The following is a 27,926-nucleotide window of genomic DNA, read 5'->3' as shown; positions in this document are numbered from 1 at the left end:
TCCCAATGCTGTGAACAGCATTGCTGCTTGAAATCAGTAGAATCATCCAATTTTACATAGGTGCACAACTTGGCACAAGGTAAGCAGGTCACGCTGTCTATGCTTGTACTCCTCCTCTTGGACCCTCCAAATCAGGACTTAGCTGTTTTTTAAGCCTGGCCATTGTGACTTTAGAGGTCAGGGACTGCAAAGCCCACATAACCAGTGCAAGGTCTACATATGGAAGAGCATCATGCAGTCTTTTTGCCAAATGAACTCCTGGAAAAGATTTTGCTTGCATATTTTGTTTTGCTATGACTGCTGTTCATCTTGAAGTAGATTCTATCTGTCAGTCCAGCAAAATAAAAACAGTCTTCCCTGTATTTATTCTTTGGCCACAGAACTGAAGATCAATTGTCCATCTCTAGTTCAGTAAGAAAGTCTTATTTAATATTGAAGAACTATGTTTTCTTCTGTTTCTCAAGTCAACACTCAAGCTCACTAGAGATGCATTTATTTTCTCTGTATGGAGCTTTTATTCAGTTTCTATTACAAATGTTGCAGGTGATCATTAAACATTATTTGAAGCTGCATGCAGAGAAATCACACAAGTGCAGAGCAGGTGTTCAGACTGGCTCAGCAACCACAGAAAGCAAACTGACTCCTTACTTATCTTTCAGACGTATCTTTCAAGACTGCTGCTCTCCCAAGGGGTATTGTTATAGTAGAAATATATATGAAAGAGAGATTAGTGCATCTTACAGATCTTGATTTTATCTTTGATTATATAGTTTGCAAAGATAGATCCATTAGTCTTAGAAAATTACAGACATTTGTGGTTTAATTAACAGTATTACATGCAACTTGTTGCTGGAGAAATGGGTTACAAATAAAACATCTGCTCCTTAGCTTGTTCTCATTTCAGACAGTGGTTAGGATGCAGACACCTTTTTCACTTCAGAAGCATAGCACTGAATGTAATTACTTGCTCACATGGAGTTATTACAACAAGCTACTCTTTAGATATTAAAGCAAAAATCAGATAAAACTACATTCTAGGAATTAGTAAAACTTACCCTCGACATAATATGTAGGCTAGGTAACCATGTTAGGTAACCAATGAGAATGAGAGATTCCAGTACCCTGCCCTCTCAAAAGTCAAGGAAAATGGCAAGTATCTGCCTACTCTATCAATTAAATTCTCATATGAACCCTGCTGCTATGTCTAACGCCTGAAATAAAGCTAGAAAGTTTGTCAATGAGAACATTTTTCCCCGTTTGTGCCAGTAAGTCACTATCTTTCCTCAGTAAGCAAAATTAGCACCAGTTTCACCGATTTGCAGTCTGCTCAGAGTCTAAAAGAACCTGGAGTTTTAATACAAAATTTACTTTCCAAAGTAGGTTTTCATAACTCTGAAAAGTCAACATGGGAGAGCACAATGACGACTGCTTTTAGGATTAAGAGCATTCTGTCAATGCATGGATCCTCATAACAATAGTGTGTTCGTCCTTCCAGTTTGTAGCTATTAAGCCACAATTTCCATTTCATTTTTCAAAAGCATAAAGCATCCCTTTATGAGTGGATGGCAATGCTTCTAGCCTGTCTTAAAGAATTTACCTCCATTCCACCATTCTTACATCATAAAGAACAGTCTTTTGTCCATCTCAGGCTCATAGGAACAGTGAAAATGCCGATTAGAAGACGTACTGACACAACACCTTCTTGCTTTTCACAATTTTAAAATGAAAGAAACATCACCAAAATGACATCTTATTCTCAATGGTATGGTTTTGTTGCTATTGTATATTTTGAAAATTCTATATTCAATAGCAATATTGCTATTGAAGAAATCTCAATAATTTATCAAAATGCACAATATTGATGGGGGGGGAAGAACCTGCCACATTAGTTTGTCAACAACTCCAGTGCTGTAGGGTTGTCTATATCCTTTAGATTAAGTTCTCAGCAGAGAAATCCATATGGCAGTAACCATACCTGATTGTCATGATTTCTGTGCTGACTTCAGAACTCCCAACTGTTTTGACTGAAGTAGGGATTGACATAGTATTAACCTAAACAGGTGGTGAGAATGCAGTCATTTATTGAGCTAGTCCAATTCCCTTGTGGTTGGAGAATTGTGTTAAACTAAGGAAATAAGGCACTGTGTTTGAAACTTTGCAGTATGGCAGCCCTGGAGCACAGGCAAGTCTTCATCCAAGTGCCTCCAGGATTTAATTCAGTTTAAAGGAATAGTTAGGCCTGAGAGATTATGTCCTTCCTCCTCTGGCATCAAGCAGGATTGTTGCTTGGATACAAGGACGGTGCTGTAACTTGTATTCTTCAGATGAGATACAGCATTGCCTTTAGCCTTGCTCCTGTGCTAATGCAGTTCTGCAATTGCCAGGCGTGGCACAATCTGTCCCTTAAAAAGGCAAAAGAAAGATTCATGAAAACCTCAGGGTTCATCTTCCTAACTGTTCCTATTAATTCATCACCACTGTAAAAATCTTAGTCTTAAAATCTTAAAAATACAGGTATGTTGTGTGAAAAGCTTAATACATTCATAACTATTGCAATGTAAACCGAGTCTACAAAATTATTTGGATGGAACCTTTGATAAGCTTCCCTCTTAAAATGAATTCTTTGTTTTCTGATAAGAAACTGAGTAGGCAAACAACACTGCTCCTGCCCTGAGATTCCAGATTATATAGCTTCCAGGGGGAAAAAAAAATTAAAAATATCCTCCTCCTAACCAAAAAAAAAGGTCTACATTTCCTGGGTTTTGTTATATGTCACCAGACTGAAATTGAACATATTTTTGCAAAAACAATAGGTACTTTAACAAAAAAGAGAATCCTCTTTGTCATGTTATTAGAGGAATATACTCAAAGTCCTTTGAATAGTGAAGGTATACTCATGGCATTGTTTTCCTGATTTCAGATGGGTCATGATTTCTTTCTTCTGTTTCAAAGATGTATATAAAAAATAACTATATATAACAACATCTATTAACATGCATTTTCCAGAGTATATTGAAAAAAATAGTAAATATTGCACTGCTATTCAGCCTCAGTCTTACATTTATTTCACAATAAACAACCATTTCATTACTAATGTGTTTGTGTGTTTTTCTTTGAATATACAAGGTTTTACAAACTAATATTTTTGATTTGATTTTGGTTAAGTTTGCAATGTAATTCTTGCCTCTGACTTAAGCACTACAAAAATTGTGTTTCACCATGAAAAATGCATGAACAAGAAACAAAATCTCATCCTAAGATCTTACATATATACACACACATATGTTTATATACATGAAAATTATGCTTACATAAAACACACCTGTAAGAAGACCCTGTGCCATGATGCTAAAATTCCCCCTCGACAAAAAAATGCGAGAATGAGGTTGTTAGAGTATGTGTTATTAGCTCCTGCTCAATAGCACAAACATGATGGCTGATTTGTACAAATGGCCAAATACACACGCACTGCTCCTCTGTCAGCTTAGCCATAAAGCATGATTGAAGCCATCACAGGGATGTAAAATTCATGTCTATATGGTGTTAGGGTGAATTTTCCCCTTTAAAGCAAAGTGGTTTTATCATACTACCCTGTCTTGACCTCTGCAAATCCCAAACCATGCCTGGGAATCATCTAGAATAACGGCAGCTAACATACGCCAGGACTACATTAGTGACTGTACTAAAAATGAACATTACCAGTGACCACAGGACCATGCTTCTATAGTTTACTAGTAAACTAATGGCAGTATTTTTCCAGGACTGCCATTAGAAGTACAGAAAGAGGGTCTCATCAAAAGTTAAAAACCACTGCACTGTCTAGAACAGGTTTACCATGCTATACTACATATGGTTTCTTGTGTGAAAGAAAATGTTGGCAAAAACCCTCAGAATTTTGACAATATAAAGAAAGGGTAAAGACAATTATGTTCACATTAACACCAAAAGCTTTGGAGGAATAATCTCACTTTTTAGTCAATCACATAGTTCTGGAAAGTGGTAGCTTCACTTCCATGTCATTCAATATACAATCAGTGACCCTGTCATGCTAAGGTTGCAAATGCTGAAAGTTCATGGATATTTTCCAGCTCACTGTCCATGTCACCTCAGATCCAAACAACAGCTGTCTTTTTTTCCTAAAGCATAATTACAAACGGATGAAGAGCATTTTTTGCTAAACTTAAGTTTACAGACACATAAGGGAGCAAATTTGTTTACATCATCTAGCTATACAACAATTGTCTGGATATTCCGATTTCCTTTAGAAACATACTTTTTGAGTGAAACATGATGCTCCTAAGATGACACCTAAATCCACTTTCTGTACCAAAATCAGATTAAATAACAATTAATAAAAAAGAAATTTCAAGAAAATTAAATTCACCCTTTAAATAAGTACTTAAGGAAAAGGGAAGTTGAGACTAAATAACTTGTCAGCACTCATTAAACATACTGACACATATAGCATAAACACCTGGAAATTATTACTATCTAAAAGTAATTTCCTTACCACAATGGTGATGTTAATATTAAGGTGAAAATGAAGTTGAAAGATGAGAAAGTCAAGAGTTCAGAAATCAGAATGTGTCAGAATCATATTCTATAACATGTATGATCACAATAGTAATAGCTCCCTACTATATTTTTTTACCCAGCGTTCTAGACAATGATCTTAAGCTGATCGTGGATTGTAGTGATCTGGAATAACTACCTATTACACACAAAATACAGCATTATGTTATCAGTTGCACACATTCATGCAGTGACTAGGAGTCACCATTATGGGCCAAAATCTCTATGATGTGTTCAGTGCAAATATGCATTTTAAAAAATTCTGGATTTCACAAGATTCAATTTAAGATTTTAATTTAATTTTCATTATATATCTATATAACTAAAAAGAAGACAGCTGTATAAGACAAATAAATTAATATTTCTTAAGACTGTCTCCCCCTTTTTCTTTTGTTAAAAATACTTTTTTTTCTGTAAAACATTTAAACAACTTTGAAAAAATTTCTTTGAACTTTTGAACAGCAATGTTCTTTCCACATAAGTTACTACATTTTAGTCATGTAAAATAATCTCTTTAGTAAAACTTTGCTTTCTTTGAAATGCTACTTTCTCATAATTATTTCTGTGGCAGTAAAATCCAACAAATACAATGTTTGCTCATCAAGCCTAGCCTTTCACCATCTTATTTATTTTTCTTATCTTATTATTTTTTATTTTAGTTTTTGTCTTTTGACAAAATTTAATAATTTTGACATTTCTTTGAAATCTAGGAAAAATATGACCCACAGAGGCCTTCTGTGTGATCTTCTGGGTGATTTTAAATTTATTTAAAATTCTGTAAGAATTCACAATTGCATGTCTAGAATTGCATTTATACCAATCCTAGCAATATGAACAATAATCAAGTCCATAAACTGTTACTTTATTTATTCTGGTGTCACTAATTGTTGCACTGTCAACTAAGGAGTGTTAAAATTGTTGTTAATTTGATATATGCAAGAATGTCAAGAGCTGATAGAACTGAAGCCCATAGTCATTCTAAAAGAGGAAGTGTCACTGAGGCATTCGCTTGAGATTCCTGACAGAACTGACTATTTCTGATCAAATTTAAATGGTATACATTTCATAGATCATGATGCATCTTGTCAATGTTGGAAAAAGAGCCTAAGTGTTCTCTATTGTATGTGACTTCTAATTACTTGCATTATAGCAAGTGAAATAAGTATTGTGAGTTTTCGCACTGTAAAAATAACTCCAACATTGTAGCATACTTGTCTTAGACGTGGTTGAAGAATATTCTGAGATTTTTCTTTTAAACAGTCATAATCAATAGAACAAATTCAGATCAAGTTGCAAGAAATGAAATATTCAGGTTCATCTTCCCATCACCTGGATTGTTACCTCAGCAAGTGCTACCCGCAGACTTGTTTTTACAGTTATGCCATATCACATCCTGAGGAAAGTAATGAAAACCAAATTCATCACCCTTTCCAAAGACTAATATAATTTTGTAGAAATGAAGTCTGAATGATCCTTCTGTAACATTCTTGCTGATATCCAGTTTGACTCTGTCTTCTAAATTATGTTATTTATTATTCTTCCCCAGTGATTGTCTAGATATGGCCTACATGAAGTCCAGAAAAATTTTCATTGCAAAGATAAATAAGTAAATACAGCACACTCTTGCAGTCTTCAAATGGTAAGAAATAATACAGATAAGAGTTCATTAAGGCAGTGGCTGCAACTGCAATGAAGATAATTTATTTGTACCATGTTACTCCTCGCACTCTATTTCTGCATAAACGATCATATGCATTACCATTTGTGGACAGACAGTTAGCATCAAGTTTGCAAAATCAGGAAACGAGTCACAAAGAGGATATTCTCTTAGGATTGATTTACAGACTGGTGAAAAACAGTTTGACGGTAGTGTAGTAGACAATAAGGCTCTGGAAGACAGAAGATGTGTCTACCTTTGAGAATGAAGAGCATGTTGAAAAATTCTCTATCTTCTTCCTTTGAGAGGTAGGTAAATTGTTTGCTTCTTCTATGTTTTTAAAACACAACTCAACTATCACAATAACAAAGAACTCTTAAAGGTTACAATTTATCATCAGCGAACACTGAATTACAAATGCAATTACTATTCTTCAGCTCTAAGTGCCTAAAAAACAGTATGATCATACAGATTTCTGGGAAATGGGGGGAAGTGGAAAGGAAGAGAGGGAGAATGAGCTCTATCAGTTAGAATGAAGAATTACAGGCACTTTCATAGCATTAAATGCTAAATGAGTCATATTCTAGAGAAAGAAACACTGCTGTGTTCCCTGTTCTTTTGTACTGAATTTGTACCATCAACTCTTGATTGGAGATGCAAGATACTTGGCAAATTCTGGAAACTAATTTTCTCCTACACTGTAAAACTGTCAAACTGTTTAAGCAACTAGTGTTAGCAAATTAGAGCTGATACTGGTCTCTTCCTGTTTATGGCCCATATGTGTTACAGGTCTTAAGAATTCTGCTAAGGCTCTGCTCTGTTTAGTGAAGAGATGCTCTGTTTGATTTAGAATTGCTCTGCCTCAAGATAGGGACTTCTGGCGAGAGGATTTCAGTCAAAATAATTGCCCTGTAATCAGCTCATTAATTATGTTTTTATGTAACGACATTTATTAAAAAGTCAAAAAACATGCTAATTTGCTCAAATAAAAATGAATTATATTTCTTAAACGGCCTTGTCTTAATTAGTTTAATTACCATACTAAATCTATCTGTCTCAAGCTGATATATATCCATGCAGAAGAAATGTTACTGATCTTACAAAAACAAGTTTGATTTCAGTTCTATGAAACCCTGCTAATGATTTATATTAAAGTATTGATGAACAGGCTTCTAAACCATTGTTGCACTTCAAGCAATAACAAAAGCTATTAGTTTTGTGTTCAGACACTTTGGCAATTAAATACACAGGAAAAAAGAAGCAGAAGCACTAAGGAACAAGTATAAGCAACATCTCATCTGTAGGATGCCCGACAGCAAACATTCCGTTAACAGGTCTTAGTCAAACAGTTTCAACTGGGAAAAACCCATCAGACAAAAATACAGCACAAAAAAGTCACAAATATGTGCACTACCGTCCAATAGACTGATGCTTCAGACTTTCCCTTATATTTAACGTTCATATGAAATTTTATTGGAACTTTTCAGCTGTAGCTATTTACTATGTGACAGCTCATATTATTATTGATCTAGTTATAGTAATTTGAATATACAGGTATCCCTGTTCTCACCCCCCAAAAGAAGACTATTTCCAAGTTAAATACAAACGCGTGGGATCTGAAAATAAGTTGGGTTTCTGTATATGATACTATATCATACAACCAAATCCTCCAAAGCAGGTATTTTCTTTTTCTTTCTTTCTCCCCCACCCCACCCCCCAACCCCAGAAAAAAGAAATGCCTGTTGCTTATCTTTTTTGGCAGTGAAATCCAGCTTTCATTAATGAAGCCGTATGACCAGATTTTTTGCAGATGAACACTGCACGTCCCCACAGCAATGAAACACACTTACAAACTGGAATCTACCGCCAAATCATGTAACAAATGCTAAATTTGGTAATAAAACTAAACTTTCCTCCCAGTGTAGTTTTTATCAAGTATCCTTCTCAGGAGAAATGGCACTAGCGGAAGCACAAGGCTATAAATGCTATCTATAAAAATAACTAAGTGCCCCAAGGTGATACCCTGACTTAATTCTTGCAGTTAAGAGGTGAAGCCCTTAAACAAGTGACAAGAGTTGCAGGAAAAAAATATTTCTATGAGGGTACTTACTGATTTTACATCAATAATCTATTTGCATTATTTAATAAGGTATTAATGACACCTAAACACATCCAACCTTCAAAGATCTACTACAAATCTAAAAAAAAGAGGAAACATTTATTTCCTTACACTCCACCTCCACTTGTCTCATCATAATATAATCCATAAAGTTAAGTTAAAACCCTGAATGCATCACAGCAGTTACAATTTTCAAGCCACATATGCATACTTTTATGAAATGTTTTAGGTTTAGTCTTGGATATAAAATGAATATGAATTCGATCTTGAGCAGTTTATTTGTACTGCATACCATCAGCAATGAATGAGTTTTTCTTGTCTAAAGGATAATTTCTAATGCAGTAGGAATGGGATATTAAGTTGCAGAAGTGACCAAGTTTTGCTACATATATAGAGAGAGAACCCATTTGAGAGTTTATTTCTGACTTAGTAGTGATATCTAATATTTAGAGATTTTTTTTTAAGTGAGGAAAACTAGCTGTATTCTATTTAATATAAAAGAATTTTTGTGGGCATAAAAGCAAGCTTCATTTTTTTTTCTGATATCACAGATTAATTTAGAAACAACTTCCCCAAAAACATCAGAGTATTTTTTCCCATAGATATAGTATATACTCAACTTTGATAGAGTAGTTCAAGCACATTGAATTCCAGCTGCAGAATGAAGAATAAAACTGCTATGGCCCCTTAAGGAAGTCTTAACCTTGAAGTAAAAAAGAGAAAGGGGACAACATTAGAGACCAAAGGACAAATAAAATAAAATAAAATAAATCCTGCAAAGCATTTAGTATTTTTTTAAAAAGCTTCTAATACAGATTAAAAAATACTTTGCCATTTGTCAAGGTCAATAACACCTCATTCAAAAACCCTAATTTGTGAAGTAATGTAACAAAGTAGCAACATGTATATTTAGGAAATAATAAATTCAGATGAGGTACAAAAAAAGGTAATTTTATTGCAGCCTTAAAAAAAAAAATATCTTTGATATATGCTGTTAATAGGAATAGACCAATACAGTTACAAAAGTAGTCATAAAATATAGCAAGGCATATTACTTTTCATAATAAATACATAGTCATAGGTTACATGAATACATTACTTAAAGGATTTGTTCTTAGCATGAGATGGGTTGGGCCTTTCTGCTTTAAAAGTCCTGAAGTATCACATTAGACTGAAAGGCAAAATAGGTTTGTAATACTGTACTTGAATGGTGGCTGACAAAAAAACTTTTTTTTTTTTTTTCATATAATCTAAGACCTAGGTAAGGATGTAAATTGGTCTGGGTTCTGTGTTATTTCTTTGGTGAATCAAGTTTGATTCTTTAATCCAAGAACATCTCCTGAAAAAGAAAGACACCAAAGAAATTTGCACTTCTAAAACCCCATTGTTATGCTTTCTCACCATTTTGAAATGCGTGTCAGGGACACTTTACACCTTTTATAATGCTTACTAAATTTAAACAAATCCATCAAAGAAATCTGGACTTGAAAAAGCACCTTTATTATTATTCTGCATAATTAGCAGTTAACAATCATGCAATATATTAATCACATTTATTACGCAGGTGGCTTTAGAGGAGACTGAAGTCACATTATGCAAACAAAGGCTTTGCACAGTTTACAAGTTAAATAACACAAGGTGAAGAGACATTATGCACAGCAACGTTAGAACACCAAATATTATGTTAGTTCATGTTTATTAATTTCCTGAAGCTACTTAAAAAAGACAGTGAAATACTTAAGAGACAAGATATGTAAAAAGGAGGTGAGGCAGGATATACAGGAAAAGAAGAGAGAAAAGTAATGCAACGGAAAGATATACAGGCAGGCATGAAGTTGAGAGTGACATTGAGAGCAAATTAAATATTAAAAAGAAAATAAAATTAAAAAATTAACCACAGCAGTGCATGTTGGCTCCTAAGCAAGGCTAAACAACTGTCTGGAAAAGTGCAAGCTTGGCTGTATTGGAAACAATTCTACCAACCTACCGGCAGCAACGATTGAGCCCAGGAAGGTTCCCCAAGATTACTTCATTTACTCACACAGTTCTCTGAATGTCCACAGGTCTGTGATTTAGCAACTTTCTTTCATTCCACTGGTTTCTCTCTTCAGATTTTACCCTGGCCACAGGGCAGTGAAGGAGGACAACATCACCTTTATCACAATTCCCCTTTACATGAAGTGCTCTGAACCTTCTGGATCCCCACCTCTGGGGCACAAGATGATTGCTACAACACCCCATTAGATCTGCACTGTATTATGCAACAGCTTCTATTCTGTTTCCTCCTACACATGCTCCTGCTGAAATTTATACAATAGTTAGTGAGAAACAGTGATAAACTTTTTGAATTTAATGTAGCTAGCAAGTGTAGTGTATTGACCTTGGCTGGCCACCAGATGCCCACTGAGATGCTCTACAATGGCTCCTCCTCTACAGGAATGGGGGAGAAAATAACATGAAAGATAAGGACAGGGAGATCATTTACTAATGAATTACTGTCATGGGCAAACAGTTTCCACTTGGGGAAGAGCAATTTAATTTATTGACAATTAATAACAGAGCAGGATAGCAAGAAAAGAAAATAAGAAACACCTTTCCCCCACCCCTCCAGTCTTCCCTGGCTCAGTTTCGCTCCCAGCCTTTCTACCTCCTCCCCCATGCAGCATGGGGGAATGGGGAATGGAGGCTGTGGTCAGTTCATAGTGTCTTGTCTCTGCTCTTCCTTATTCCTCATGCTCTTTCCTTGTTCCAGAATGAGGTCCCTCCCATGGGAGACAGTTCTTCATGAACTTCATCGTGGGTCCTTCCCATGGGCTGCTGTTCTTCACTAATTACTCCAGCACGGATCCTTTCCATGGGGTACAGCCCTTCAGGAACAGACTGCTCTAGTGTGGGTCCCCTGTGGGGTCGCAGGTCCTGCCAGAAAATGCTCCTGCATGGGGTCCTCTCCACGGGACCACAGACCCAGGAGCCTGCTCTGGCATACTCTCCACAGGGTCACAGCTTCCTTTAGAAAGAAAATGTGCATGTATTTTCCCATGACAGTAGAAGAATGATTCAGGACCCAGACACCATCTATGTAGTTTGAGTTTATATGCATTCATTTTATACTTACTTTTAAATGAAAGCATAAACATAAACCACAGAAAAGCGGAGAACACAACTCAACTGAATTATGCTGCTGGTAGCCAAAAATTCTGGGTTTGCCTATAAGCTAAATCTGAGTATCTTTAACTCATTGTTTCAGTGTTAAGTCTGGTAGAAATCTAGAGTCTGCTGAGAGCTGCTGCAGTTCTTTCTGCACCCTGAGACCAGACCTCATAGTCAAGGACACTGAGCTAGAGGACAGGAGAAGACCACTTAATCTTTGTTGGAGACATGTCCAGCATGCATTCTCAGTAGATGCCTCACTAACACAGGAAGAGGTCCCATCACCAATAGTTGGGAAAACTGTTCTTTAAATCATGTAGATGTATGAATTTCTAATTCACATTTTTGATAACAACTCAGCAATCACAACTTATATTCAAGGGTAAGGGAGAGAAAGAGGTCCAGTTGGAAATTTTTCTTCAAGGGAAAAAGAAAAAAGTAGGCTTAGAATGTATCTAAAACTAATAATTGTATGTTTTGCCAAAGAAAATAACACTTTTTTCACTTATTTTTGTACAACTTTATGATCCCTTTGATAAGCTGCCTTAAATAAATAAAATGGTGAAGGACATAAATGCCTGAGAAAACCTTAAATAAAGCACCTTATGCACTGCAGACAATTTAATTCTGGTGCTGTCTCCTTCCATGAGGAAAATGTAGGCAAATTAGCCTTTCGGAGTTGTAATATGGTAGAACTGCTGGATATATAATATTCACATTTTGAACTACTATTTTCATCCACAGGTTAAAATAATTATATGTGTTGAATGTGCATCTTTTGAATATTAGTCAGTTATGAGCCACAGATTACTTGATAGTATACTAGAAAATGCTGTGTGTAAACACAGAGTAAAATTGCAAAATTTTAGTGACATTTTCACCAATATAATAGTCAGAAATTCTGAAGAAAACATAGTCTAGTTAGCTAGAAACAATGACAGAAGCCTTACATGAAAGGAAATTGTCACCTGTAATACTGTATCAATCAGCACAACTCTATATCCTCTTATTTTGGCGACCTACTTGTAATGGTTAAATGATTTGATAAGTCATACTTTCAAACAAAACAAAAAAAAGTAAAGAATAAGATATGTCTCAAGAATAAAAATAAATTATAATGATCAGTTGCAGGACAGCAATGCAAAAACCTGCAGAAAATTCTTTCAAAGTAGATTCAGCAGCAAGAGTGAAGTTACTCTCAAAAATACACTGGCCTTGGTATCAAAGATTTATTTGAATGAAGTTCCTGGCAAATGATCCAAGAAACTAATAACAAAAGACCTTATACTATGATGTAAATAGAGTAGCACAACATTGCAGCCTCAGAGAATTCAGTGATGAACAAACCAAGACTGCAATGTTTGGCAGCTGCAAGCTCAGCAAGTCAGTCCAGAAAGCAAATTTGATTTGAAGTAAAAAAATAAGCTTAGAAATAAAACAGCAGAGATAGCATACAACATGCATCATAAAATGCAGTCAATAAACACATCTATCCAGAGAATATGAGCTCATTCAACCAGAAAAGAAAGTAATGCCAGCAAAATTACAGATGTATGGTAAATCTAAAATGTAACACAAAACTAAAGGGAAAAATCAGGCTGAAATAAAATCAAATCCAAACCCACCCCCAAAAAAAACCAAACAAAAAAAAACCCAAACAAAACACCAAACCGATACCAAAACAATTAAGTAAATAGAATCAAAGTCTTGGAAGAAGAAAGGAAGTATACAGACAATTGTCTTAAACGTAAGACCACTTTTGGAAAATAATGAACTGACTTAGAGCTACCTATCACAAAAATGGAAAAATTGAATAACAGAAAGACACATACCAGAAAAGATTTTTCATTTCAGAATTGTTGTGAGCTCCCCAACTTTTCCATTTGAATTTAAAAAAAAATTCTCACTTTTAAAAATATTTCATTAACTTTTACTTCTAATCAATGCCACGTGCACTTGGAATACCCTATAAATGGGCAGTACCCTATAAATGGGCAGATGTTGTTTAGCATTATTTACCATTAAACTATCCTGTTATTAGATTAACAACAAATTCTAGCATTTTAAATTTTTATTACTGCTGTTATTTGTATTAGATTAGTATCACATATCAATCATAATACATAGCTTTTAAACCAGTACTTTATTGCACTATTTATAAATGACACTTACTCACTTTCAGTGGGTAATGCGACCTGAGCTCTGTCTGCCTGTCTGCTTGATGAGTTTGATACAACATGAGCCATCAGTGCACACTCACAGCAAAGAAGATGAAGCCACATCTGGAGTGCTGGGTCCAGTTTTGGGCTCCCCAGCACAAGAGAGACATGGAGATACTGGAATGAGTCCAACGAAGGGCCACCACAAAGGCAACTGGAGGCTCTGAGCATCTGTCTTAGTAGGAGAGGCTGAGGTCCAGGACTGTTCAGCCTGCAGAAGGAAAAGCTATGGGGATCTTATCGATGTGTATAAATACCTCATGGGAGGAAGTAAAGAAGAGCCAGAAAGACTCTTAGTAGTTCTCAGTGACAGGGCAAGAGGCAATAGACTCTGCACATCTCTGATGTTATGAAGACTTATTTTCGCTTGAACATTTTGATTAAGAGAACAATGTTATGGTATTAGCATAAGGATGAATTCAGAAATTGGTGAGTTATTTTCATTAGGCATGCCATATTAATGCCACTTAAAGGACTGAGTCCTTTATCAAATAAAACATTAACAGGAGATCCCAATCTTCATGATAGTCCTTCTATACTAGCTACTTCAGTTTTAAAGTGTTGTCTAGCTTCATTTACAAATCTTCTCTATGGATGGGAACTGAGTTAAGGAAAAGTTAAATCATGCGTCTAGCCAACAATACAGCAAATATCTGAAGATGACACTCAATTCTGAATTGAACGCTCTTCAGGTTGTATGGAGCTTTTATTATATCTAAGTGATTCTTACAAAAAACATTGGAAACATCCTCAGCTGTAACAAAAACTCTTATAGTACTGAGGCATAGGGTAAAATAGGAATAGGAATAGAATACAATACAATAGAATAGAACAGAACAAGATATTCCTGTTGGAAGGGACCTACAGTGATCATCTAGTCCAGCTGCCTGACCAGTTTGGGGCTGACCAAAAGTTAAAGCATGTTACTAAGGGCATTGTCCAAATGTCTCTTAAACACTGACAGGCTGGGACATCAGCCACCTCTATAGGAAGCCTGTTCCAGTGTCTGAACACCCTCTTGGTACATAAATGTTTCCTCATGTCCAGTGTAAATCTCCTTTGGTACACCTTTGAACCATTTCCGTGTGTCCTGTCACTGGATCTCATGGGGAAGAGCTCAGCACCTCCCTCTCCACATGCCCTCCTCACGAAGCTGCAGAGAGCCATGAGGTTGCCCCTCAGCCTCCTCTTCTCCAAACGAGGCACAGCCAAAGTCCTTAGCTACTCTTCACAGGACATGCCTTCCAGCCCTTTCACCAGCTTTGTTGCCCTCTTCTGGGTGCATTCAAGGACCTCCAAAACTTTCTTAAATTGTGGGGCCCAGAACTGCACACAGTGTTTACTGTGAGGCTGCACCAGCACTGACCACAGTGGGACAAACCTCTCCTGTGCCCGGCTGGTTGTGCTGTGTGTGATGCCCCCCAGGGTGTGGTTTGTCCTCTTGGCTGCTGGGGCACATTGCTGACAACAGCAATCTATTGTCAGAAATGCAAACTCATGTGTGTGACATTGAACAATGTTTAGTTATCCAGGCAGTGAAGGTCAACTGTGAAATCCTCAGTGGTCAAAACCAGCTTGATAATGGCAGTATGCTATGGAAACATTTCAAATATGTATTCCAGAACTTTTCAAAGGAAGGAAATTGAATTTATTCTAGGACATTTATAACCTTATTTTTACCACTGAAAACTATTCCCACAATTTGAGAAGTGCCATACTTTATGGAAAGAAGTGTATGAATGATTGTCTACAAAATGATTGCAAAATAAATGTGCATATTGAAAATTAGATGAGACCAGGTGAGTTCCAGATGACTAATCAGAACAATGTATTTGGAGAGAAATCTGAAAAAAACCAAACAACTACACTAATCAATAAAACAGTTATAATTTAAGTTGTTCGTAGAATTATCAAGAGTAGAGCTGCGTCTGGACAGTAGTCTTCAATTGGGAGAACCAAAAAGTTCTACAAGCTCTACAAGTACTACAAGAAAACACAAAGACTTCATGAGAAAAGGCAAAGGAAAGAAGGAATAATGGGATGAGGAGGAGCGGTCATGACTCCACATGTTCAACATGCTTTCTTGTAGAATGTCCATAGACTAAATCAATAAACACAATGAGACAATTAAAGAATGACTTTTTCATTTGCATACTATTTAGCTTAAACACTGTTCATTTACTTCAATTAATGAAGCAAACAGAATAAGGGGACTCTATGATAGTGCTAGAAGTGAAAACTACTGATCTAAGGTAAAGATTTGGGGCAAGGGGGAAGAGAGCTTTTGCTTTGGTTTTATTAACAAATATTTTGCATTTTAAATGAGCAAGCTGTACAGATTTTGATCTCTGACTCTTCTCATGTGTGGTCTAATTTTCTGTAAGAACTGCATTTTCACATGAATTAAAGAAATTATGACACAATGCATTCAATAAAATTAAATTACACCCATATTGAGCAGAAGTGGAATGAATGTAATAAGCAAAGAGATATATCTTTTTAAGCCAGAAGAAACAGAAATACAACTTAGATGGGATAACATTCTCAATATATAACAGGCTGGAAAAAACCACAAACCCTGATTAATAAAACAGCTATTGGACTGCCTTTTAAGTAAAAGTTAACACTAGGGTATGAACATCCACAATGAAAAAAAAAAATTCCAGAACTGATTAAAGTTTTGGAAAGGCAAAGTACTTCTAGAAAGTAAAAGAGAAAACTGTAATTTCTCCCTAAACTTCAAAGCTCAATCCACAGTCAAGTAGGGTACCTTAATCCTAAACGTTCTTACTAAACCAAGATAAAAATGCGTGGAAGTTACTACAGGGATCTGGAGATTTGTACTCTGATATCTTTAAGCATTTCAATATAAAACCGTAGAAACTGGTTTCCAGGAAGCTACTGTAAAAAAAAGGTTCACGTTGATCCCTAGAATTAGCCATTGCCAACACTCATTGTTCGCTTCCTAAGCTTTCAGGTATGTCAGAGGACCTAGACAGCCATGTTCACAGAGTCCAGAAATTTTGAGATTATGACAATTACAACCACAGTATTCTAGAAAATTTGATCTAAAAAACTATATTCTAAATTTCTTGATCTATCCAAGGTCATGTTATATAAATTCATTTCAAGAAATTGGGAAAAAAAAAAATCCACAGCTTGCCTAATCCACCTACTCTAATGCTACAAGCTTTTTCTGCATGAACAAAATGCATCATTCCTCATTGTCATTTAAACCCTGTGCTTTTGTATTATAAAAACAACATAAAGAGCAGATTACTTCCTATCTTCTTGCAGAATTGTTTGTGTATAAAAATGTATTATCTTGTTTCTTTCTTAAGCACTTCTCTAGACACCCTCAGTTACTTCAGTCTCTCAGATAATTTCCAGACTTTCAGTCATTCTTTTTGGCTCCTCGGGACACTAACAGGTCCACATCTTTCTTGAGGTGTCTTAAATTGGTCCCAATATTACAGGCAAACATTACAATTATGGACTCGGGTGTAAGATAATTTCTTACATCATACAAAATACACCTATTTATACAGACTAGAGGAATGTTTGTCTTTTTAGCAACAGCACCATTACTGTTATGTACTAGTGAGTAACATAAAATGTATTAATTACTTTACCCCCTATATTTTCCAAAGACTGCATCTAGGTCAACTATGTCTCATCTTTTTACTTATATGTTAGGTTATTCCTATTGTACATTTATCCCTATGATCCTTCTAGTCCAGTAATCAGTCATTCAGTGTGTTTATTAGTCAGCATGGTGGCTGCCCTTCTTCACCTGTGTCAACAGTTTAGGCAGTTTGTTATTCATCTAGAAAACACATCATTCATGAAAATATCAACAATTAAGAGGGGGGAAAAGAAGAAGAACAACAACAACAAAAAAAGATCAGACCAGACCCTGGCACAATCACAGGTGATTATATACTGCCAGTCTTCATTTTGACAGCAAATCAATCACTGCTCTTTCCTGGTAGTTGTCCAACTAGTTGTGAATTTACTTTCTAACACTTTTTTTTTCTAGGCTATTTTTGCCCTAACTGGTTCATAAGAGAATCAAGACAGAGTATCAAGCAGCTAAGTCAAAACATTCTGTATCTTCTGACAGTCTTTAATCTGTAAGCCCTTCTTCTCATGGAAGGAAATTAGAATCATTTGTCACTGCCCAGTTTCCTCTTCTGTTTCTATCACACGTGTGCATGCACACACACACAATTTTGCCATCTCTCCAGCTGGACTTGCTCTGAGAGAACCTGGGGTGTTTGTTTTTTTTTTGTTGTTGTTGTTTCTTTTTTTATAGTATATAGGACAACAGGGGCCTGGTTTCTGTCTGTTACATATCTAGACTAGAAATTGCTACTGTTACATACATAACTACTGGAACTTCAGCCAGCACGTTGGTGTTGATTCAGAATGGAGAATCTATAGAGAAAGTCATGTGCAGTACATTATAAAGCAATATCTAAAAAAGATCAGAAATTTCAAACTGAAATCTTAGTGCCGGGGACTAAATGCTTCTGCACTTACTTTGACAATATTTACTCTAAAGGGGGGAAAAAAGCATATTCTGTCATATAATCTCAAAATTCTTCATAAAAAGGTGTTAATACATTTCTCACAGTTGTGGCAAGGACTCAGTGGGAAACAAACTGTTCTGGTTTTGGCTGGGATAGAGTTAATTTTATTCCTAGTAGCTGGTACAGAGCTGTGTTTTGGATTTGGTATGAAAATAATGTTGATAACACACCAGTGTTTTAGTAGTTGCTAAGTAGTGTTTATATTAAGTCAAGGACTTTTCAGTTTCTCAGGCCCTGCCAGTGAGAGGGCTGGAGAAGCGCAAGAAACTGGGAGGGAACACAGGCAGGACAGTTGACCTAAACTGGCCAAAGGGGTATTCCATACCATATGAGGTCATGCTGACTATACAAACTGGGGTGAGTTGGCTGGGGGGGATCGCTGCTTGGGACTGGCTGGGCATCAGTCAGGGGGTTGTGAGTAATTGTATTGCATATCCTTTGGGTTGTTTTGGTTTTGTTGGGTCCCCCCTCCCCGAGTTTTATTTCTTTTTATCTTTTTGTTATCTCCCTTTTCACTGCTATTATTAGTAGTATTATATTTTACTTTATTTCAACTATTAAACTGTTCTTACCTCAATCCATGGGTTTTACTTGTTTTCTGATTGTCCTCCCCATCCCGTTGAAACAGGGCTGAACAAGCAGCTGCATAGTACTGAGTTGCTGTCTGGGTTTACAACACAACAGTTTAAAAAAAAAAAAAAGTTATTAAACTATTTGAACTGTTAATCAGCAACCTGTACAGAGAATCAGGTAGATGTTTACTCATGTCTTGTAGCTTGACTGCCTCCCTTTTCTTCATATTCTTCTTTTGCAAAATATTTGTTGTGTCAAAAGCCATGGTTGGTCACAGTTGCTGTAGGCTGAACAATGCCAGATTGATCCTTAAACCTAAAAAAAAAATATAATTTAAAAAAAATTCTGTTTATTAATCTATTCTTTTGAGAAAAAATCTGTGACTAAAAGAACTTTCATGAAGCTGGAATTTCAGAAAGCTCTTATTCAACTGCATGAGCGAATGTGGATAATATGCCTCTCACTAGCTATTCTTACCTCCAGTTGAAGAGTTGACCTGTGTTTGATCAGAAAGAAAGAGTAAAGATGCACAGAAAACAATAAATGAAATGAGGTCACAGTTCTCTTACTAAATCTAAGGACAAGTGGATTTTCATTTCTTGGAGAATTGCCAAACAGGTCAGTTTATGCTGTTGATAGTCTCTCTTCTCCTTGACCCATAAAAACAGACTACCTGAACCTTACCGCTGTAGTATGATAATGTTTCTGACATTACAAGTTTTCCTTACTGGTTTATGTTTAGGGTTATTTAAAGTGTGGAGGAAAAGTAAAAATATTCTGCACTATTTCTTCTGTGAATCATTATTCTCTTTTCCCTCTTTTAGATCTTCCAAGACCAGACCCAGGCAGTAGAGAGACTTTTCCCATTCCTCTAACCAAAAATGCTCATCACTTTTCTCAAGACTGCAAAGGCAAAATCCTTCTTAACTGTTACAATTTGTTGGGCTGAAAGTTACATGCTAAGTGAAGCCAAGGTCAGTATCTACCGTGAGATGTAATACATCTTTATATTGACTGAAACACTGAAATCAATGGAATTATAATTGGACAGAATGTTTAGGTAACTAGAAATCCTACTGAAGACTTTGAAGTTTTAAGAAATGTCCAAGGGAAATCCCTGAAATTCCCATATCTAGAAACATATTGTCAGTGATTAGAGTCAGGTCACAGACTATAGGTGATTTCTGGAGTCTTGAATGACACTATGTAATGCCCGTCTCACACTCAACTAGGTATTTTAGAAGATGGGCCATGGAACGCATGAACAAAGAGCTTACTGTAATGAAGAGTTATCTGTGGTAACATTACTGTACTTTCCTTACAGAGTTTAGTATAAACAAAATCCTGTTTCAACAAACTGATTCCTGGTGGATACTAGTACTCCATTGACAGGTCTCCTGTGGTGTAGCACAGGTTCTGGTTACCAAACATAAACTTTGTTCAGTTAATGTATTTCAGGACGATTGATCATTATCCCAACTCTTATGAAAGCATGACTGAAGAATTCCAGTAATTGTCATGGTTCTGTGCCACCCTTGAAAGCAACAATGCTAATATGTTATTAAGAAGACTTAGAGACAAGTTGCTGCTTGAATATCTTTGTGTTATTTGCACAGATTATATTTTTTCCCCATAGTCAAAGAATCATTGAAATAAAGCTCTACATTTTCTTTTCTTCTCACAGAGCCAAGAACATTTTCATGCCCAATGTTTTGGAGAAAAAACCACAAACACACACACGCAGAGATACACAGAGATATATATTTATTTGTGTATATATATAACCTCAGATTCATCTCCATTTTCATCCATGCAAGCATTCTATATATAAACAGAAAAAAATATGCTTTCAAAATACAGTTAAAGTAAATAAAATCAGAGACAAAGAAGCCAGATTCTCAGCTAATATAAATCAAAACTTATTCTGCTAATTTCAGAAGAGCTATCTGATCCACTGGGTTTTGAATATGACCCTAGACACAACTGGTTTACTGTTTGGTGTATGGTATTATTTTTCCCCTAGTGACAATTTTAACTAAAACATAGATTTCCAAGGCTTTTATCAACTCTAAATTTCTCAAAACCCACCTTAAAGCATTAATACAGTAAACAAACACACGGCAACTTCTCAGCCATTGTAGCAGATTATAATTGTAGAAATGGTCATTGCAGTAAATGATACCCTTCTTATATGGAAAGTTTTACATTATTTCCAAGAAGAATGAGTGCAGCTGTGTAAAACACATTGGCATGTACATACACACAGTCTTTCAGCAAAGCTTCACAGCTAAGGAATAGACTACAGGGAATATTTTTTTCTTTTTTTTCTTCTTGAAGGGGAAATAACATCATAGATTAATAAAAGCATAATATATGCTCTAAAATGAAGCATAACAGAATACAAATTATACATACTTTCAGCATATCTTCTGAGGCAGGAGACACCCTCCATATTCTACCTGGAAGAACTAAACATATCTCACAGTGGTTGATGCAGATGGTCTATGGAGCTGAAGCCAAGAGAATCATCACTTCAGTGTCTAGTCTTTTCTTCAGAGGAACTTACTGCAATTTATGAAAAAAAATAGGCAAGGTCTTGCATACAAAAGTCACTCATATATGTGCAATCCACTTTAAACTGGAAGAGTTTAAGGATGTTAAGAAGGGTGTAAGACAGCACACCAAGACCGAGTCATGTGAAAATAGCCTTGAGCTGAATAATGAGAATGTAAGGAATAAGTAAAAAGAAAACATTAACAAATAATAAAAATAATTGGACAAAACCAAGACCCTAGGTTAAGAATTTACTTCTTTCCTGATTTCTAGAAGGTACAAATTTAGAATCAAAGATCTGTAGTTCCTTTTTCATCTTGCCTGGTCAGAATGTCAGTGCAGTAAGTCCATTTTTCACATTAGTATCTATTATTCTGCACATCTTTTTCAGCTGCCTAAAACTTTTCCTTCATCCACAAGAGAAAAAAGGTAATAAGCAACTCACAAAAAAAAAATTAATGACAGTGGATAGCGCATGATTGTACTGATCAGTAAGTCTAAGCTGGCACAAGCCTGAGAATTATTACAGTAAGATGACCTCAGAGCTACCCCAAAAATGGTAAGCAGAATCACCATGAACAGCATCCTAGTCAAGCAAAACTTGTAAGTCAAGTGTTTATGTTTGACATTCGTAATAAGGAATATATTTCCCTATTAGGCTTTAGTTATTCTTTTGTTTCAAAACTAACTTGTGAAACAGAAGTGGAAGCTTTGCACAATACAACTTACCCTCTGCAGCTGCAAGGATGTCCTTCTGCTGTGTATGATCTAACAGGTATTAAACTGATAATAGTCATCCCATAGCCCTTATGTTTATTTTGTTGACAGTACGTTAGTGCAGTTGCAAAAGAAAACTTCTTGTACTAACGTCTCCATCGCATATCATCACCACAATGTTCTTCCACTTTCTGTTGTATCTTTTAGTTCTGTGCATTCAAACTTGCAGTCATTGCTTTACGTGTCTGTATGGAGAAGCTGGAATACATGACCATATTTGTCTCTCAAACAGGTGTGCAACTTTTGTATTCAATTATTGGATAATTATGGGGGATTTTGTTGGAGCTGGGATTTCTAATTGGTTTACTACTCCCTTTTCTTTGTGACTGTAGAAATTTAAGATTCTAATTTGGTTGCTGGTTTTATTTCTTAGTGCAGAACCATGCATTTCAGTGCTGAGGATGCTTGACAACTTCAGGCAAACATCAGCTAATTTTTTAACCACTTCAATTTTTTTCCTTTGGAGTAAGACATAATAAGATATCTTTAAATAATTACTGTGCTGCTTGCTTTTTTTTTGGTTTTGTTTTTGTTTTTAACCAAAGATAATTAAATATTGCTGAACTTCTGAAACCACAGAACATAGTGAAATTCTGGGTGGATGAGTGGGTGGGTGTATAAAAAAATAATTATAGAATTCTCCCTCCTTTAATTATCTGTTTGCTATATGTTTCAGACTTTTTTTCAGTTACATCCTACTCATTGACAATAAATAAAGGGAAAAATATCTCATATAATAATAGTATATCATAATATAAGTTCCGACTCTGCTTGGATACCCTTTAGTGGCTGATAAGAAGACTTTGTTATAATTTTTACAAAGTTAGCAATTGTGCTCATGTTTACACCTCTGATAGATATATTCAATCTATTAATTGTATAATAATATTGAGCATTATAAAGCACATTAATAAAGGTAATAACTAAACTGCATGTGATTAAGAAAAAAATTCTTTTGATACAGAAGAAACAATTTAAATAACTGAATTTAATCTATTTCAACAGGAAACTCAAAATATGCATAGTGGGAAATTCTAGTCTTCAGAAAATCAAAGAGATTTTTTTCCCATTTTGAATTGAGCTCAAAAAACTTATTAAAACCTTAGATTGCATGGAATACCTGACCAAACCAGAAAAGTTCACATATCTCTTTTTAGATCTTTATATCAAGAAAATCTGTCATTCTTTATTAAAAAAAAAATTGAACACTAAATGATCAGAAAGTGGTATTCCATGTTTTCATCATTCTTTGCAAGAATATGTAGGTAAGAATAGAAACTATTTTAAGTTAAAATCCTCTTATGATTTGACATTACAAATATGATATTAGTATATCTGTAGATGTATTTTTGTTTCAAAATAAAGGCTTTTCTCTTTGTCATTCTGATTATAACTGCGGGAATAATTTTCCTAAAAAAACTTTGCCTAACTTCAGAAATTAATCCTTGCAAATCTTAAAACATCCCATCGTCCAGATTGTGTTTCTAAGTTTTACTCTTTTAGTCCAATTCTTCACCTGCAAAGAGTACTTCCGTGCAGAGATTCTTCATCACAACTACATTTTTTTCCTACAGACTTAAAGAAAGCTGACTCATCAGTTACATAAATCCAGTCACTGTGAGAATAAAACAAAAGATCTGTCACGTATGTGTGTTCCCATCTCTCAGTGAATATAGTATGTGCATGAGTGGGTAAACCTACCTATGACATTCATATATGAAGGCTCTATTAAGATACCATTACAGAGGAAAATATCCTGCATCTGTCATCATTACAAGTTCCAATCTCACTATCACATCCCCAGCTACAAAAAATAAAACAAGTTTCTAACCATTCAACATTTTCTTGAATTCTTTTAGCTGTTAGGCTGGCAATTGCTCTACTACCAAAATATCTGGCTGGTTATACAGCAGCATCATGACAGTTCAACACTTTATTTCAAATACTAAGTAGAATGATTTTTCTCAGATGCCTCGAGAAAGATTATTATTATTATTGGACTAAAAAACACTCTTGTAGGAAAGACATAATGGGAAAAGAGCCTTACAGGAGATAAGACATGAAGAAATTGACATGACTGTCAATTTCCAAATATGAATAAACAAAATATTTTGAAATTTCAACCTTAATATATGCAAATAGATATACAACAAATTTTCTGTGAGGGAACTTTGTTTTGTACATGCTCTAAATTACTCAGGCACTAAATGTTTACAATTGTAAAACAATGTATACAACTGCTACTAAAAAAAAGAAAATCCCACAAACAAACCCAAACACTTAAAAATAAACCAGTTATGAAAAAGTTGTGACTATTTTTCTCCTCAGTTTACAATAAATATTTGTATAAATTCAAGTCTCAGAAACTGACTTCAGTATTTCTATTCACTTTGGGCAGTCAAGGGTGAAATGTTGCACCTTCTTTTTTCCTATAGCAATAGTAAACCTTATTTCAATATTTTACTGCAGTGTAGGCCTCCTACCATGTTATTAGATTAGCATGGAAAGCAAGAGAGATGTCTGCAACAGGAATATGTTGAATACCCGACCCTACTGTGGTTAGAATGAATCGTTGAAAGCAAGTAGCAAAGGCCATTCATCTTCTCAGGCAATGGAAGTCCAGAAGTCATTTCACCTGAAAGTCTAATTCTGAATGTACTATATCTTTTTAAAGGAAAACATGCAATTTGAGTAGCATAGGAGATAACTAGACTTCTAGAAAGTGAAACAAAGAAGGGGAGTTAAAAGTTTGAAAACAATTCCAATTTAATTTGAAATGGACTGTGAAGCCTTTTAAATTTTATCTCTACGTGGCTTTTAACTTGCAGGAATCCCTCTGAGAATTGGTTTAATCTGCATAAGTATATTATGTGCTCTCAGCAATCTTTTATAATTTGCACTCCAAACACTTCAAAATCCTGGTTTCAAGGTTTTTTGAGTGGCTTTTCTTAGTTGTTTGTTTTGATTTTCTTTTTTTTTTAATTCACCTTACCGTTATGAAATGTAATGCAAAACATTTATGCATTTATGAGTAAAACTTTATGCAGGGAAAGTGATGAAGGGCAATTAGGACACAAGCTGAACCAGTATATGAAGTTAACTGTTGATGGCCTAGGGTTCAAAAATGCATTGGAAAACATTTAAGCTCCAAATACAGTCAAAGTAATATTAGTAATTATAAACTTCTATCAGATATTCATATTGTTCTCTACTAATGTCATTGTTGATAAGTAATCATATCCACAATCTTTGGTGTAAATTCTATTTTGTATTCCACAATGCTAATGCAAAATAGTATCTATATAACTATAAGCACGGGGATCTAGATGGTAGTTGCATATACATTCTACACTAACATAAGTGTCTCTGCCATTAAGAGAAGGAAAAACAATTATGAAATATTTTCCCGATTATTATTCTCCTTACAAAAAGACCACAGACATTTAACAGAGATGTAAGGTAACAGTATCTTACAATGTATCAGCTGCTCCGCTGATCATGTCAGTATGTTTCAAATCTTTTAGTGTCAAACCCAGCAATTCAAATTCAGTAATTAACTTTGCTTCCAAGGACATTTAGGGTGCCAATGGATTAAGTAGTTTGGGGCAGCATTCAGCAGGTTAACACCCACAAGCATAATCTGCTCACATTGTCATTTATTAAGTATTAAATCGAGACTTTTAAAGACTGTAAAAACAGCTTCTTGAAACTCTTAGGAAGAGTATTCTTTCTAAATATTGCCTTTCTTTGTTAATTAAAAAATATGAAAATTATGCAATGCTTTTTTCTTGTTGTTCCTGGCTGAAATCATGCAAATTTGGCTCAGCAATGAGAATTTTGGTCCAGATATCCAAAATTACAATGCAAACTGAATCACTAAAACCTCAGACTGCCTCACCTACTGCACCCAGGCAACATGTTTCCACAGATTATTACCTGGAAGGCTGGGTAGATTAAAACTTATTTTTCCCACTCAATCTAGCTAGATCTGTTTTCTTGCTTATGGTTAGAGATATTGAAATCTTTTTCAAATTCCTCTCTCTCAACTGCTTGCACAGTTTACAGTATAGACTGTTGTAAAACAAAAATCTAAAGAAAAAGAAAAAAAAAGAAAAAAGAGAGAAATCAAACACCACCACAGTCATGAATCATTCTCCATTTTGGCTGGAGTTTGATACATTTTGCCTCACGAGGTTTTCATCATGTCCTAAAATGGTTTTAAAGTTATTTTTATTTCTGCCTGCACTGATAGACCTGTTCTAATGCATCTTCTGATTCAATTTAGTAGTGGAAAAGTTACAAACTTGACAATAGCTTAAACCCCTTATTCATCCACATATTGTGAGTGATGTGGCTACTAGTTTGAAGAGCTTTCCCCACTGCCTGCCAAAGCATGTAACTCCACCATAATGAAAACTTATTCCTCTGCAGCATTGCTTCACATGATCTCCATCAAACTGTTACTGCCTCAAGGCAGAGAAAAGGCTGTGGCTTCTCATGGCTTTGGTTCACTCATATCCTTACTTGGCCACATTCAAATACACCAGGTGTATTCAAGGTGCAATAGCCTGACACCTGGCTGCTGTCCAGTAAGTTTGGCTTAGTTACACTGAAACCTTTTGAACTTGTTAGAGCTGCTGCACACATGTACTGGTCTGTACAAAATCTGATCCAGTTTGACCATTCACTGAGGTCACATATGAAGCATACAGCACAGAATATGGGAAAATCTGGTTTTCACATTAATTTGGGGACAGCTTCAACAGAAGCTTTAGATTATTTGCTGTGTCTAATAAACCCTAGGAAGGAATTAGCTGACAGGTAAGCAAACGAATGCAGTGTTCCGTATTTTATCATCTTCTTCAGTTTTCTAGACATCCAGAAAGGCCATTGATTTGCACTGCTGCAATTGTAAGTGTAACATTTTGACTGAGCGTGAATGTTCCTTGTCATAAGAGAAATCACTCATCAAGCACTTTCTTTGTTTCAGCATCTTTTAACAATACATTATCAAGCATTTAATGCAATTTTACTCCATTCACATAATAAAAAAGGGAGCTGCTCTCCATTCCACTCTTCATGACACCCTCCCTCTGAATTCAGTACATGTGAAAAGCATCAGGATCATATTTATCCATGAAAGATGGTTTATCTAAAGCCAGCTCTGCTGACATCTGGTTTTATAGCAATTTAAATTATTCCACTATTTTTCAGCACAAAACCATACTCACTTAGCCTGTCAGCATCAGTCGGTTATGTTCAGTGAGACCATAAAATACAGATTTGTGTGTGTGTTTCAAGATAATCTAATGAAAAGCAAATCACATATCTACAATTTGGAAAAGCTTAGAGACTCCATGGATCCCAAATTCAGCAGATGAGATCTGCACATTGCAATTCAAACCCTCCCTCTGAATCTCAGAGGGCATATGAACACAAAAAAAACCCCACACATGCCACGGACCTGCTATCCCATCCCATCCTATCCCACCCCATCCCATCCCATCCTCTAGTGTGTTAACTACTGAGCTGAAATGTATAAGGGAGAACACCAAGGTGACATTCTCCATTTTGTATGTCAGAACATGATATAGAAATTAGAAAAGGCTTTTGAAAAACTTCAGAACAAGTTGATTCAACACATCTGATTTCCACACACATACCACATCATACCCACCACCCCTCCTTGCCAGCTGAAAGTGAATACTACTTAA

Source organism: Falco naumanni, chromosome 3 (assembly GCF_017639655.2).
Source record: "Falco naumanni isolate bFalNau1 chromosome 3, bFalNau1.pat, whole genome shotgun sequence".
Taxonomy (NCBI): Eukaryota; Metazoa; Chordata; class Aves; order Falconiformes; family Falconidae; genus Falco; species Falco naumanni.
The sequence above is the reverse complement of the archived record's forward strand: the minus strand, read 5'-3'. Positions refer to the sequence as shown.